Below are 18,110 nucleotides of genomic sequence, written 5' to 3'. Positions count from 1 at the left end.
TTGGGACCGTGATCGAGGGTGGTTGGTACCGTTGGAACCTCCTTGGACCAGGGATGTCCATTGTGGTAGTCAGTGGAGGTTTGGGGGTTGGTGTTGGTCGTGGTGTGGTGTTTTAACCACGGTGGTCAGGTCTCGAAAAACAGGGGAGCAACCCGTGTTATGGCGGCTGTTTTCGGGGGAGTTTGTGATGGTTGTTCTGGCCTTAATTAGGGTTTGTTGGGTGGCTTTTGTCGAGGGCTGAGTGAATAGTTGGATGGTGGTTATAGGTGGCAGGTTAGGTGGTGTGTGGTCGGGTTTTCGTGGGTGTGTCGAGTAGGTGTTGTCGATGTCGGGTTTTCGGTAGTGATAGTGTTTGTTGTTGATTGTTGTTACTGGTTGAGGGTGTGTTTTGAGGGAGTTGTGTGGAGGTGTCGTGGGAGAAGGTCGGGTCTAGCTAGGGTGGTCACGATGGTGGCCGTGGGTGGTGTGTGCGGTGGTAGTTGTTGGGGTTGTGTCGTGTGATTGTATGGGGGAGTTTGAGGGTTGCGGGTGAGTTGTCTAAAGATATGGCCATACACACTATTAATGATATTATAATATGGGTGAGGGACACGAGTTTAACGTGCTAGTCGGGTCATTTGGGTGTTGACACGGGTTATTCATGGGTTTGGTTAATTTAAGACGGGTTTTTAATTAATAATTTAAATGGTTATGCAATCGTTATAAATTATGAATATATCAGTTGAGTTTTTTTTAAGACGGGTTTAAATTACCAAGTTACGTAATAATTAATATAGTTAATCAATTAATAAATTAGTTTGATTGTTATAATTTATATAATTAGAATAATTAGTAATTATAATTATTACTTGTCTCAAGGTGACGGAGTTGTGAGAAGTTGTGTTAATTGGATTTTTATTTACTCGGCTTTGCGCGTTATTGGAATTTGCTGACGAGGTAGGATAACTACTCAACTCGTTTTGTTTTGTGGAATTGAATGGATGCGTAATTATTATTACTCAATTATAGTTGGATGTTTTTTTATTGGATGACAATATTTATATTGGCATGTTATTTTATTGATTATCCTCAGTCTCGGACTGGGACGACAAAGAGTTATGAGATATCTTCAGTCTCGGACTGGGACGACATTTGTGTTTATCCCCGGGCCAGGAGTTGGCGGGACGACGGTGTGGTGGAGCCTCGGTCAAGGACCGGGACGACTAGTGTGGTTATGATGGGAATTGGTAGTGGTATTTATTCCACGTGTTTTCATCTGTTAACTTGTATATTTAATGTTGTGTAATTATCCTACTCAACCTCGTGGTTGACAGTGTATTCGTGAACACCTGTGATGAACCATAATGGGGAGCAGATTTGACAGGTACTAAAGATTAGCTGACTTGGGAGCTTATGGGATTGCGTAAGGACTTGACCGTGGCCTAGGCGTCTAGCTGACTTAATTAGTTAATCACAATTTAATTAATTGTCTATTCATTTTGTTTTCCGCTGCGATTTTGTATTGTTTATTATTTTAGTTGGGTTTAATCATGTTGTAATAAAACCATTATGTCAGTTAAAGTTATTAAAGTACTTTGGTTTGTTTTAATTTGTATCATTTACCTCGGGCAACCGAGATGGTAACAGTCCTATTTATTGGGAATGTCTTGCTAAAGGCTCCTAAATAAATAGGGGTGTTACATGGCATGCTCAATTACTCATCGAGTTACTCATAGGAGTAACGGCGTTATGAAAAAGGTAATCACAAGAGTATTATATGTAGAAACTTAAAATTACGGGTATTATGTGTAATCTACCAAAATTCGAGGGTACCATGAAAATTTTCCGTTATAATATTGACCATTTTATCGCTCTTTCTCCCACCTAAAAAAATGTTACAACTTTAAAAATTTAACATTTAATTCAAGATTATGTTTAAAGTCTTTTATATAATAAGTATACTTTGAGAGATTCAATATATTTGGGGTGATATCTAAGTTCCAAGGATAAATCATATTTATAATCATGGGATCACCCCACCTTATGATAATCTTCTGATGTGGGATAATTCAACTATTTATATGTAGTATATATTTATTACACCTACATTATTTTTCAATGTGAGACGAATAACATATTTAAAAGTACACCATATTTTTTTAACCTAATTCGACATCCAACCCGATTTAATAATAAGCAAATACTATATTATCTATTAATATTCATACGTTTGTTTTCTATTTTTTTTTATCATAATTAAAATATGTGCAAATGATATGAACCTCTACTCTAATGATAGAATTTTTTTAACACAATTCTAATTATATTATTTAAACGTAGTATATTTACCACACCTACATTATTTTTCAATGTGGGACATATAAAATCTATAGGTAGAAAATATAATGATATAAACTTTTAAGAGCTCTCCAAGATAATACTTAAGAGACTCAAAATATTTTGGGTTGATGCCTAAGTTCCAAGGATGCCTCCTATTTATAATCATAGAATCACCCACCTTATGCTATATTTCGATGTGGAAAAATTTTATTTTTTATATGTAGTATATTTGTCACACCTATATTATTTTTCAATGTGGGACATACAACATACTATGAAATATACCATCTTTAATATGTGCAAATTATATGAAATCTATATATGCTCTAATAATAGCATTTCTTACCATGAATCTAATAATATTATTTTCATGATTTTTTTACCGACGTAATTTTACCAAATGAAATGTAAAATTTTTTATATAAAAAATAGAAACATCACTTGAATATAACATAAGAAATACAGAGTATATATTTATAATAACTAAAATATTTTCCAAAGATTAACTTAGGTTAGAAATCATTATTGTAGAGACAGTAATACAAACTCTTTTAAGTGCTCTCTCTGACAATACTTAAGAGAATCAAAAGATTTTGGGTTATGACTTCTATTTATAATCATAAGATCACCCTGCGTTATGATAATCTTTCGATGTGGGACAATTCTAGTATTTACACATACTAATTCACCACACTTACATTACTTTTCAATGTAGGACAATTAACGTACTAAGTACACCCTTTTTTTTCTCACCTACTTTGACATCAACCCGATTTAATAATGAGAAAGTACAATACAATCTACACTCTAATGATAGCATTTTTTGTCACAATCTAATTATATAATTTTCATACGACACTTTTTCGTCAAATGAAATATAATGTTTTTCTATCAAAATTATAAACATCACTTTAATATAATATAGAAAATGTATATATATGGGACAGTTCTATTATTTATACATAATATATTCACCACACCTCCATTATTTTTCAATGTGGGATATATAACATAATAAAAAGTACATATCTTTTATATCAAAAAATTTTGGGTTAATACCTAAGTTTCAAAGATGCCTCCTATTTATATTTATAGAATCACCCTAGAGTATACTATTCTTTCGATGTGAGATACATAATTTAATTATTTAGACGTTGTATGTTCATCATGCTTACATTATTTTTTAATGTGAAAGATATAACATACCAAAAAGTACATGTCTCTTCTTAAAACAACCACTATTCTACACATATTATTTTTCTTTGAAGGTAAAATCACTTAGTCTCGATCATTAGATAAAGATCTCTACATCGTACATATAGCGACTCATTAATGCTCTATTACTGCATTCAGAAGACAACCATTAGTAAAATCTTTAGTTTTGTACTGTGTCAGGAGACTACCATTAGTAAAACTTTTAGTTGTGTATTTTTTTGATTTTCTTGTTCATGTTCTTAACTCTTTCCCGGGTATTTCCCAACGATTTTCAATTTATTTTTTATATCCTATCGTAGATAATGATAGAAAATCTTAAGCGTTCTTTAAAACAATATTTATGGGACTCAAAATTTTTGGGTGGATACAGAAGCTCCAAATATGCATCTTATTTATAATCATAGGATCACATCACCTTATACTAATCTTTTGATGTGGGACAATTCTACTATTTATATGTAGTATATTCACCACACCTACGTTATTTTCCAATGTGGGACAAAACATACTAAAAATTACACAATTTTACATACTAAGAAGTTTTAATATGTGCAAATAATATGAAATCTATACTCTAATGATAGCATTTTTTACCACAAAACTAATTTTATTATTTTAATAATTTTTTGAATGATACTTTTTTGCCATGTGAAATGTAAAAGTTTGATATGAAAATTGGAAATATCACTTGAATATAATTTAGGAAATATATATATTATAATAATTAAAAGATTCTCCACTTTATTTTTTACATTAAAAATTATTATTTATGATACTTTCCTAAATTAATTTTTGATGATGTGGACGCTCTCAGATCGCTCGAAAAAACTCTCTTTTATATATATACTAGACTAGATTTAATGCCCGTGCTATACACGGGCCTGTTGATAGAGTCTTGTATAATAATACTTGTATTAAAGCATTAATGATTAGTTCACTTAGAATGGGTTATTTTTCATTAACAAAAATATAATATTGCCCAAATTGAAGTCCATATAGATAAGTGAGCTTGATTTGTTAAGAATTATTTGGTATACACTTCTTCTCGAATGATATACGTCTCTAATGATTTCAATCCTAACAACAAATTATAAACAAAGATGGAGTATATTTTTATTATGGATAAGAGATTTTGAAAAGTGTTCAACATTAATTTGTTAATGCCATGTACTAACAAAAATGATGGTCTGTCGTAGTTACCTAATAAAATAATGATGAGAAATGAAGTTACTTATCACACGTTTTATAATAATTCATTGTTTGTATTAGTAATATGACTTCTTTTAACTTTATATTAACTTAAATACCGTGACTAATATGCACCCTAAATTTTCCGAGTCTGTCAATTTTAGGTGGCTTACCAGGTACACGTGAATTGCAAACTATCACGTATATCCGAAGGTTTACCCAGTGTAAACCAAAAATAGCGGACGCGGGCCGCCTTGTCACCAAAAAAGAAAATATACCTTGTATGCACTAAGATATTTTTCCTTTCTTCTATTTTATTAAAAAAAGTCATTAGCTAATTCAAAAGAATTTCATTACTAACCAAAGTCATATTAATACTCAATCCTGGATAAAGAATGATTAAAGATGAGCAACATAACTCCTACATGTAACTATATTATACGGCGGCTTGAAGAATAATGATTTTGCTACTTTTGTTACGTTTTACATTATATAAAAATAATTGGATCCTCAAATATCGCTCGAAAGTGGTTTAAATAAGTTGATAACTTATCCAAAAAAGATGATCTCAAGTGTGAGAACAACTTATTTATGAATTATTATGTGTACTCAAAGAAATATTTTAATAAAATGTAAAGAATTTGTTGAGCCGGCGGAGGAGTAATTTTAGGACCAAATATTTGATTTTTAAACTCCATTATGTTGGAAAATAAGGGCTTATTTAGCCAAAGTGTGTTTTTCCAATTGTCCCACATTGGTGAAGAAATGGATGTTTTGTGGGTTTATATGTACTCACTTCCCTTACCTTATCACTAGTGGGTAAAGGCAGTTTTTTGTAGAGACTCTGCGAGGTGCTTAATTCAGCTCGCACACGCGCGCGTGCATCGTGCCCTAGCCTATCTTTTTGGACCGGGTTTGTATGTTTTGGGTTGTGTGGTAACTGAACTGTCCAAGTTCATTTACCATGTGCTAAACGAGTCAGTCAAACTGACTGTTAGTGGGTGAGATTTTTACTCCCCACTTCCAACCTTGACTGTTGGCTTTCAAGGACAGTTGTGTAACACCCTACGTTAATCGAAGAGGTTCCGGCCCAAACCGCGTCGGGAGCGGTTACTTATGATAGCTCACTAGGCTGTGTACATGGCCAACAGATCAACACGGGTCCTTTATAGCGCATTTTATCCTCACTCATGCGCATCCCGGGAACCTTCCCAGGAGGTCACCCATCCTAAGACTACTCCCAGCCAAGAACGCTTAACTTTGGAGTGCTTTCGCATGGATGACCATAAAAGAAAGTGCACTTTGTTGATATGAGTAGTACTTTCAAACCCTTTAAGCACTAGCCATTTTAAGCCTAACACGGGACCTCTTCGATTGACGTGGGGTGTTACAGGTTGAGGCTCCTATTTTCTGCTATAAATAGGAGCCTCTTCAGCACATCAAAATACAACAATAAAACACACTCTCTTCTCATCTCGTCCTTTTTCCTCCTGTTTCTAAACAAAGTTTCTGGTTAAAGATAAAAAAGATGATTGCTTTTATGAGTCATGTTGGAATAGGGATGCCCCAACCTTCGGTGTCAAAGTTCAAGATGATTGCTTTTATGAGTCATGTTGGCGTCAGCTTAATCATGACGAACACCTTGCAAATGGTAAAGGCCCCCGTATTATTCACCCGCACCAATCACCGTCTTCGAGATACGGTCCTGAATAAGACACATATTGTGAGAAAATTGTATAGTCAAAGTTTTATACATTAAAAGACTAGAAACACGGAATAAATTGCAATGTAAGTTAGCTGCGTATAATACATCGCGTAAAATAAGACGAGGTGCTAAATGATTGTCGCCACTCTGAGTAGCAATGGTAAGATCCCCATTAGGCAATCCAACCGAGGGGGGAGTAATAGTTTTCAAAATTCGAAAAATGTGAGAGGCACCCCGACATGTGGTGAGATGCCCCCCGTGTCTATAATACAAGATAAAGGAGAAGTATTACCATTGAGACGGTCAGCACTGGAATCTGATTGCCGGGCTTGTAAGAGACGGCCGAGTTCGTCCAATACTTGTGGTGGCAAGGAGTTTAAATCGATGTTGTCATACTGGGCAAGTGACGGTTCAGAGGCCGGGACAGATTGGTTGGAAGTAGTAGAGGAGGACGACTTACCAGATACCATGTTCACTTTTGGTGAGGCTGTTTGTTTCCCGTGGTTAGGCTGAGCCTTACCACGAGAGTCGGTCAGAGAGAGTGCGGCCAGAACCGAGGGTTGAAGATTGACACGGGGACGGGGTCGGTCTCCCCAGGACTCGGAATAATTACCCGTCACCTGATAACAAAATTTCAGGCTATGCCCGGGTTTTTGGCAGATGACACAAAAGTATTTCGAGGGTTCATTCGGATTTCGACGACCCCCAGCGTTTGATTGTCGGGACCCGGTTGAGCCGCGAGCCGCAAAAGCCATAACATCAGGTGTGTTATCAATTTTAGTAGACGATAAATTTCTAACACCCTCGTCTTGTAAAAGACGATTATAAATAATATCTAAAGGGGGAAGAGGAGTAATACCAAGAATTTGAGATCGCGTATTAGCAAGACGACTATCAAGTCCCATTAAAAAAACACGTACCCGTATCTTTTCCCTGAGCTTAGTCATGAGATCGATCCAATCACAATTACAGGGGTTGCACGAGCACTTTGGAAGCGGGTCTTGATCAACGAGAGCATCCCAAATTGCTGTTAATCGACCAACGTAATCCACCAGCGATTCCGACGCACCCTGGCGACAAGCGTGAAGATCAATTTGAAGTTGATAAATGCGTGCTTCGTTGGCCTGACAAAAGCGATTTTTTAAATCAAGCCAAACTTGTTTGGCCTCCGGCCTTAGAGAGATTTGCCTTCGGAAAGTAGGAGCGAGAGTGTTGAAAATCCACATGGTTACCAAAGCATTAGTTGATTGCCATGCTTCGAATTTATCAGATGTAGTCGATGGTTGTGAAATAGTCCCATCGACGTACCCGAGTTTGCCCTTAGCGAGAAGAGCAAGAAGAAAAGAACGTGACCATTCATCATAATGTGTGCCGTCAAAGACGATGGGGATAATGTTGTGCCCCGTGTGTTCAACATGAACAAGATTGTAAGACGGAGTTGTGGTAGGATTAACCACTGTCCCGGAGTCTGGATTCGTCATGAAGGACGAAATCGAGAGGAAGAAGAAAGGCGATGTATGAAGTTTTTTTTTTTTTAGGCGAAAAGACCTAGCTTTTCTGATACCATATTATGAATGTATACACAGAGAAGCAATTGTAGAGAATGATTCTTATATTATTGTATTTCCAACTTGTGATAATTACATCATAGTATCTCGTTTATATACAGAGCACAGGGTAGACTATATATGGTAGGTAATATATACAATAGCAAACATAGAAACGAATTATTTTGTGGGCTTGATTTGAGAGATTTGTTTTGCTTTGTGCTGATTCTGAGCAACAGCTCTTTGAGAGTCTATTATCTACAAAGATTTTTTTTCTTTTGTATACGTCCTACATTATTGTAGTTCGAAGCTCTTAAATATCGTTTTTAATAATCGTAAGAATTTATAATCCCCTATTTACTAAAAGAATAGGTGAAGCTTTCTATTTTCCCGTCTAAAAAATATTTTCTAAAATAAGGCTTAGTATTTTTAGCATATACTAAATGTTTAGTGGGTTATTAGTGGCACAATCTTTTAAATTTGAATATTTAAAACATTCTATATTTCGCATTCTGCATAAATTTATCTCCACCCTTATATGATAAAAATTATTTTTTTGTTTAAATAATTTTACGATGAAAATTTATTGACTTGTAATGATAAGATGTTGTGAAAAAAAATGTTATTAGTAAAAAAAAAATCTAAAATAACATCATTAATTTCTCGGTAAAAGAAAAAGTTTCATTAAAATAATTATTTGATGACTTTTTACAATTTTAATTTTTGTTGCTCCAATCAAAACATAGTGATGAGAAAATGAAAAATAAATGAACTTTCAATTTAAATTTCATAAATAATACGGAGTACACTAAAAAGTAAAACTCTATAAATACCGTGCAATAATTGCACGGGATCTAAACTAGTTCTTACAATAATCAAATGAGCAAATGACAATCATCTTTCCACTTTTACCCGTGATGGGTTTGTTAAAATGGAGCGAGTAAGTACTATACGATTTTGAGTGGCACTTAGTGAAACTGAATTTAATGTACCTACAAATTTAGATATTGGTAGTTCTTTGATTGTTGTCATAAGTCATTCTCAAAATCAAATTTACCTTTAATTGTACTTCGTTCTTTTTTATCTCAATTATTTATTTGCCTTTTTCATTCTTTGTGAGATATATTTTAATCAAAGACAAATAATTGAAACAGAGATAGTAATTGATCTTAGTAGCGTCAGTATAACGTACAACTTGTTTCGTATTAGATTACATTGATCTTGTGGCTTGGAACATTGCAATCAAATACACCCGCACGCAAGTTTTGTAAACAATAAATTCCCTCACTCATTATATATTCATATACCCTTTATGAGGATAGTTACAAGGACTCCTTATCCTAGTAATTATACATGCCATGATTATCTTAGCCAGCTTCAAAGAATATCATGCAATCACTTTAGCCATCTTAAGCTAAAGTTAAACAGTGCGTCTTGCTTCAGACGGGCCTTTTTGGTCTGAAATAATAAGACGGGATTTTGTAACCATTTTAGAGTTAAATGTGACCATTATTGAAAAACCAGTTACCATAAGCTGTAACACTGCCTATACCATTATGGTTACATTTAACTATAAAATGGTCACATATGCCCGTCTGAAAAATAAGACGAAAAGTGTCCGTCTGAAATAAGAATTTGTGAAAGTTAAATACTCTGTATACGAACTATTTTTTTTTTTTTGAATTAAATATGTTTGAATGAAAATTTTTGTAGGACTCTTAAGTTACCTTTGGCTTGTGAAGTCTTTCAATTCCTATCGCTATGTAGGTTATGTTATGTTAATAGAGATCTTATTTTTTGTATTAGGAAAGCTTTAATGATGCACTATTAGCCATATGCATTGATTTGGGATTATTTACCTGCCAAAGAAAAAAAAGCAACTCCTCAGTTCTAAAAGGTGAATGAATCAAGTAGGGCAGATCGATAATCCACTTACAATATTATTTATTAATCACGTCTTTATAAACCACGTTAACGTCTTCATAGTTCCTCCTATAAACATGACAAAAAAATTCATTAGTAAAAACATCGTAACCAACATCTTGTATACGTAACACAGAGTATAAAACTTAAGATTAATGCCAAGGAGTAAGGACATAACACGTAACAAAGTAAAATAAAATAAAAAGCAATTCTATAAAACAATGAATTGACAACGACATAACATGCAAGTAGATGGTTTAATGTATTTATACAACAATTTGACATAAATTATACTTACGCTGAAACTCTATAAAACCTAGTTTTTAATTATCATGCATTATTTTTTATACTATTATCTATTTATATTGTATATTGTAAATTCTAGCCAAATTATGAGTTTTGAAGCAATTTTAGGGAAAAAAATGCAACTTAAGAAATTAATTTTAGCAAAAATGTAACTTGAGGGAGTAATTTTAGCAAGGAATGCAACTTAAGGGAGTAATTTTAAAAAAGAATTTTAAACGGGAATAATTTTAAAAAAGTTGATTTCAAAAGGGAGTAAAATCTAATTTACTCAAAGATAATTTGTCGACTATATAACCACATGATGTGTAAAGATCATCATCATACAACTATCACATTAGGCTTAAAAGACTATAAGTTTTTGGCTTCACATTTTCATAGTCATTAAGACTACATCTAGTCTTCAATGAGATTTTGTGTTAAGACTATATATCAATATCTATCCACAACACTTTTTATTTTTATTATTAAGATTATGTATTATTTAAGCTTAGAAAAAGACATGCTTGCAATATCATAATTTTGCTGTAGAATTTCGTTAAAAAATGTCACCGAGCAAAATTTTACGTTTTTATGTTGATCCATCATCCATCTTATTAGTTATTACTGTGTCAAAGATTTAAAAGTTGCCTTGTCTAGAATAATATTCATTCATAATTTATCTCCGTTTATAAAACTATGAATGTATGACTACAAAATTAAGAGATCATTCGCGATTTTTTTTGGGTACTTTGATCATTTGCGAGGTGTAACTACACGTATTTAGCAAATACTCCTATATGATATACCAACATATAGATTTGTAGTGTAAGAAAATTACAAACGCAAAAGAACAGGCATTTAGGTGAACAACGAATGGTATATGGATGAACAACGTAGATCGTCAACATTTTTCTTTTTCTAGTTCAAATATTATATTTATATGCTCATCCTTCATTGTACTCTCTTCGTCTTAGTCATTTGTTGCCCTATTTTATTTTGAGTCAGTCATTTGTTGTCTTATTTTATTTTGAGTGTTTTAGTTAATTAATTGTTGTCATTTCTATTTTACGAATGCATTTGATGAGAAATATGATCTTTTTCACCCAACTTGGTCTACTTGTCATCATTTAATAATTGGTCCCTTTTTTTTTCCTGGGTCTTTGTGTCAAAACCAAAGGATAACAATTAATCAAGATGGAGGGAGTATTTGAGTTGGCTTAGGTATCGTCTAACCCTAGATTATATATTAGAGGGTACGGAGTATTATTTAAAAGTGATTCCATAGGCATAAGTTTTTGGTAGTTTCTATTTTCTAATAGTTGGAGACTCGAATATGACTCGAGGGTGATTTGCAAAAGTTCATTCTTTATCGTATATTGCTTGAGTATGTTTTAAATATATGGTAAAGACTTATTTTTGTAGCTTGTTTTAATTAATTTATTATCATATATTCACTAAAATCGCAACATTTTTCGTATATTTTTTTTCGCATATTCTGACAAATTTAACAATTACAACAAATTGCATGGGATTAATTCAAGTAGAAAAGTCATATTTTATATCTGCCACGTGACACATTAACTTCGTTGTCTAAAATTCCGAGTGTGCAATCAAATTATAGTGTTGTTACAATTTTGATGATAATTATATCTGATTCCTTGTTCATTAATTCAGTCACCATATAAACTACCCTTTGAAGTAGTCAAAACTCAAATTATCTCTACTTTTGAATTTGATATGTTACATCTTTAATTAAGAGAAAATACATTTGAATTAATTAAGAGAAAAAGCTCCACCATTGGAAGGGCCAAGGTCTTTCGTATTGACCGAGACCGAGAAAACAAAGAAAGATCAGGAGCAATAAAAAAATTTCGCTTGAAATTTTGTTTCGTAATTTTGTTTTTACCAAGTTACATATGTCTTAGGAGTATCATATTTACGACACGAATGATAAGCGAATAACAGTACTCATACTCCTCCATCTCATACTCATGTAAAAAGTTTTCCCATGATTAAGGCAAATGCATAAATATTCGTCAAACTATCGACATATTAGATTAAATATGTACATGAATATTCATCAAAAATACTTGTTACACATTATACATGTAACAATTATAATAAGAATAAAGTCTATTGTTCTCGTCTTCCATGTATATGCAGCGTTATCGTCTTCTTTGATAACTCATAAAACAAAGCTATCTGCCCATTAAAGAACAAAAAATATTAGACTTCAAACTCATTTGGTTTTGAAGTACATCAAGATGAAGAAACAAATAATAACAAAGGTAAGGCAAAATTGTAAAACAAATGGTCAAACAACAAAATTAGGAGCACAACAAACAATATGAAAGTATGAATTCTGTTGTCGTAATGGTGCTGCAAGCCTGCAAAAGGGAAAAAAAACATAAATCATCAATCAATGTAATGCTATGAACAAATAATTAAAGTTTCATAGAAAAACAATCAAAAGAAGTCAAGTAATTTATGTTTAAGCAAGAGCATTGAGTGTGTGTGTGTGTATATATATATATATATATACTATATATTAAATCCAGGAACCAAGGGAATTCAATGTAATTAAAAAAAGTTATACAAATTAATTATACTATATATTTTTAAATCAATAGCACTGTGTGATGGACCCGATTAAGGGATCTCTATGCAAATATTATATAGTTTGGGTTAAAATTAAATTATATTAATGGTCAATTTCCTTAAAATAAAATAATTAATTAAGATGGTCAATTTCCTTAAAATAAAATAAGTAATTAAGATGGTCAATTTCAAGGAGACTAAAAGAAAGAAGATGCTTGGTAATTTTCCTAAATATTTTATAGAAGACTAGAAAATGGTCAATTTCCTTAAATTAAAATAATTAATTAGTGTAAACATGCACACTTATGGTATTAATTATTATCATCATAAAATTATATATTAAATTTAAAATCTATGCAATTTTATTAAACTTTGTAAAAATATTAAATTAGATGTATAGAGATGTTAATTATTTAACATACAAAAATATAATATGTAGGTTATAAATAATTCAAATTAGATTACATAATATATAATATTGCATAGTTCTTTCGATTTGATTTAATGCATATATGTAATATATTTATATAAATATATAATCCTCTTAAAATTGCATGCCTAAGTAGTAAAAGTAATTTCGTCAGTAAAGAAAAGAATTGTAGTAACATTTGATATAGTTATATGATAGTAATCACTCATTTGAATAGTAAAAGTAACAATATTATCAGCGATATTAGTGAAAGTGCTAGAAACAACAACGGGAGTAGTGAAATAATCAATATTAATGCGGCAATAGTGAAAGTAACAATAATTACGGCGGGAGTAGTGAAATTATCAATATTAATGCGGCAAAGAGGTAAGAATAACAATAATTACGGCGGGAGTAGTAAAAAGTAACAATGATTACGGGCAAGTAGTGAAATGTTATTACTATTGTTTCATTAATAAGAGTAAAATATTAACAGCGGGAGTAGTGAATTAGTCTCAAAATTTCTTTTGTCGTAATTTGGGTTATGCAATTTTAAGTAATTTTTTAATGGAAAAAAAATGAATGGTAAGTAGAGGTAGCCCGGGCGGCCGGCACCAATACTAGTATATATATATATATATATATATATATATATATATATATATATATATATATATATATATATATATATATATATATATATATATATATATATATATATATATATAATCGAGATCCTGAGAACCACCAAGATAATGAGAACCATGAGAACCACTCACATCCCTCAAATATAATAATATTACGGAGGGCTGAGATTAACTCAAAAAATTCCAAATCCTTCGACGCACCCCCAAACACTCAGATTTCATTCATTTTCCATTTTTCCTTTATCTCTCTTCTTTCTTTCTCTTTCTTCGACATCACTAACTCAGCCTTATACATTCAATCGTCGAGACTAACTCGGCCATACCTAACGATCAATGAATCCTGATGCTTCGACGAGGTAAAATTTCGATATTGATGATTAATTTTTTTGAAATTAGGGTTTCTATCTTTATGTCTTTTTATCTTTTCGATTCGTTGATCAAATTAGATTAATTTTGGGTTTGATTATTTGTTTAAAGTCGTAAAAATGAATTATATTTGTCAAATTAGGGTTTCACGAATTAGATTGTGGAAACTGGAAAATTAGGGATGGGGAAATTGATACATTACCTAAATTGGTTGAAATCGTGAAATCGGCGACTGAATTTCGTGAATTACATAGTCTACTTCTTCTAATCTTATTTCCCAATTTTTTAGTTTTTGTTTTTTTTGTTTGCTTATCTGCTTAACTTAGCTCTAATCAAGAACTATTCTTTCTTCATTTTTAGTTTTGTTTTAGCTGTGATACTTGGATGCACAGTTAGTACTTATTAGCTGTTTTTGGGTGTTGTTTAGTGTGCAAATTTATAAGTTATTTTTTTTTTTTTTTGAAGAAATCAGCTTCTCATTAAAAATAAGAAAGAGATTCTTACAAAGTACAACCACTAAGCAAGCTTACAAGATTTCTAGGGAATCAAAGAAGCTATTATCTCCTCTAGTAAACTATCATTAACATTAGAAAATAATCTAACAGAGACATAATACTTAATGTGTTTGACTAACTGCTCGACAATCCAGAGGAACCATTAAACAGCCGTCTATTTCTCTCTTTCCAGATCAAATACACCATGGCAGCACGCCCATTTCTTCCTCCAACCGCGTCCTTTGTACTTAGCAAGACGAAGGAGTTCTTGCCTAAGACACAAAGGTCTTCTGTTAATGCCAAGCCAAAGTAGAATTTGCTGCAAGACTCAGTTAGAAAACGGACAAATGAAATAGAGATGGGAGATACTTTCTAAAGCTGCACAATACAAACTGCACCTGTTAACCATGATCAATCCTCTTTTCATCAAATTATCCACCGTGGGAAGACCATTTTGAACAGCCATTCTCACAATTACAGCATGTCGAGGCATTACAACACTATCCATGAGAGGTTTGGCCCATCTCAAGGTTGGATGCTGGCCATGAAAAGCATAATAAACCTGAGACATTGTAAGCTTACCAGATTTGGTCCATGATTGCAGCCTTGCTTGAGCAGCATTAATGGAACCAGTCTGGCTAATAAACTCATCCCTTGTGGCTAAAAGAGCTTTCCAAATTGTTGTAGAACTACAACCTGGCTGCACTCTCCAACAGTCAGCTCTTTGAAAATAGTAATTCTTACACCATTGCACCCAGGCTGATTGAGTATCATGGCTGAGTCTCCAAAACATCTTTTGCATAAGAGATTTATTCCAGCTAAGAATCTCAAGAATGTCAAAACCACCCTGAGCTCTAGTCCTACAAATTTTCTGCCAGGAAAAGAAAACCATTCGCCTGGTACTGCTCTGATAGTTCCAAAGAAACCCCCTACAAAGTTTATCAATATCCAACATAACCCCTTTTGGCAGTAGAAAACTAGCATACCAGAAACTCTCAATACCAAATACAACTTAGTTGAGAAGCTGCACTTTCCCAGCATAGGACAAAAAGGTATTAGACCAGTGCTTTATTTTCCCAGTTATCTTCTGCAGCAAAGAATGGTACATATCCCTAGTCAACCTAGAGGAGTGAAGGGGAACACCCAGGTATTTAAAGGGGAATGCTCCCTCCAAATAACTGGTCTCATTAAGGATCATGGACTTAACCTCCTGAGACACTCCACCAAAATAAATGTTGGTTTTTGATGGGTTAGGTTAGAGCCCTGAGTACTCAGCAAACAAAGCCAAGGAATTCTCCACTGCTTTGACAGAAGGATAATCTCCTCTCGTAAAAACCAGTAGATCATCTGCAAAAACAAGGTGAGAAAGCCCAATCCTATAGCATTTAGGGTGGTAGCTAAAAAGAGGTTGCTCAGGTAACCTCCTTAGAATTCGAGATAAAACTTCCATGCATAGGACAAAGAGCAAAGGGGAGAGGGGATCCCTTTGCCTCAATCCTCTCTGACCCTCAAAATAACCCACATAAGTGCCATTGATGTTGAGGGAAAATATGGGTGAGGTAACACAGTTAATGACCCAAGTACAAAATTTTTCAGCCAAACCAAATAAGGGAAGAATGGTCCTAAGAAAGTCCCAGTTCACAGAATCAAATGCCTTTCTTATATCCACTTTAATGACACAACGAGGAGATAAGTCCTTCCTCCCATACCCGGCAACAAGTTCATGGGCAAGCATAATATTATCCACAATAGATCTCTCATGGGTGAAGGCAGCTTGCTCTAATCCTACTAAGGTAGGCATGACCCTCTTCAGTCTCTTAGTAAGGATTTTACTAATGGTTTTGTATGTTGTGGAACAGTAGGAGATAGGTTTATAGTCCTGAATAGAGCTAGGGTTATCACCTTTGGGAATGAGTGAAATAATAGTGGAATTAATTTCCTTCAGCAACTTACCAGAACTAAAGAAGTCCTGAACGGCTTTCACAAACTCTCTTTTAATAACACTCCAAGCTTGCCTAAAAAAACCAGATGAAAATCCATCTGGCCCAGGGCTTTTGTTCACATAAATTGAGAACAAAGCATCATGGATTTCATATTCAGTGACATCAGCAACCAGCATCGCTACAAGGGTTTCCTCCAAACAGGTCCCAGACAGAATAATATCCTCATCAAAACCCCTGACCCGAGATGAAGTCCCTAAAAGTCCCTTGTAATACTCAAGGAAAGCATCAGAGATGCCCTCAAAGGTTTGGAACTCCTGACCTTGTAAATCATCTAACCCAGCCCCATAGACAGCTTCATTAAAGTCATCAATTGCTTGCAGATTAGGTGGAGTATCACTGATCCTCTCTTCAACCCTCCTGACACAGTTAAAATCCCCCAGACACACCCAAGGATAGTGGGGTCTAATATGCTGAAGGAAGGTCCAGAGAGCATATCTTCCTTCTGGAGAATTAAGACCATACACAAAAGAAACCTGGAAAGTTGCACATCCAGGATCCTCCACTTGAATATGAATCCATTGATTACCACTAGAGAGGGCTGTAATCCTCAAACTGGCTTTATTCCAGATCACTCACAACCGCCCATTGGAGTGATGTTCATAGTTATTTAAAACATGAAATAACCTAAAACCTTTCCTTCTTATATAATCAAACTTAGGAGCACGTACTCTAGTCTCCATTATTCCCATAATATCTAATTTATTTGCTTTAAAGAAATCCACTACTTCATGTTGTTTGAAGTCTTTATTCATACCTCGGATATTCCAAACTCCTAGCTTCATGGAGAAAGTAAGGAGGGTGGGTCCTCCTCCTCACTATAATCCTTCTCCTCAAAGTGCAGCTCCACCTTGTCCCCAGCCACAACACTAAGCACAGGAACAATTCTCATATTCCTTGTCCTAGCACTGACTAGAGGTTGTTCCACTGTAACTGAGTCCATTTGTATCCCAGACTGCAGCAGAGTGTCCTTAGAACTTATCTCCTGCACATTTTGGTCATCCTTATCCTCTGTTATAGTAGTAACTACAGTCTCCTCAATAGCAGGAGCTGTAATAACAGTCTCCTCAGTAGCAGGAGTTATAGCAACAACAACAGTAACCACTGGCCCAGCTTCCTTCACCATAACTTTCTCAGCCACTGGAACATCCCCAGACTTCTTTTTGAGCAGCCTACACTTATGTTCTTCATGCCCAAGTTTCTTGCAGTAAGTACAGTAAAATGGTAGCCATTCGTATACCACCCGTTGCAAAACTTGACCATAAGGAGTATATAAAAGAACATGATCAGTGAGTTTTTGAGACAAGTCCACCTCCACCATTATCCTAGCAAAAGACGGCCTCTCCTTATGAGTTGTAACAGGATCAGCATACAAGGGATTACCAATCTTGCTTGCAATCTTACTCAGAGCTTT

This window comes from Silene latifolia, chromosome 3 (genome assembly GCF_048544455.1).
Source record: "Silene latifolia isolate original U9 population chromosome 3, ASM4854445v1, whole genome shotgun sequence".
Classification (NCBI taxonomy): domain Eukaryota; kingdom Viridiplantae; phylum Streptophyta; class Magnoliopsida; order Caryophyllales; family Caryophyllaceae; genus Silene; species Silene latifolia.
This window is presented reverse-complemented; position numbering follows the sequence as displayed.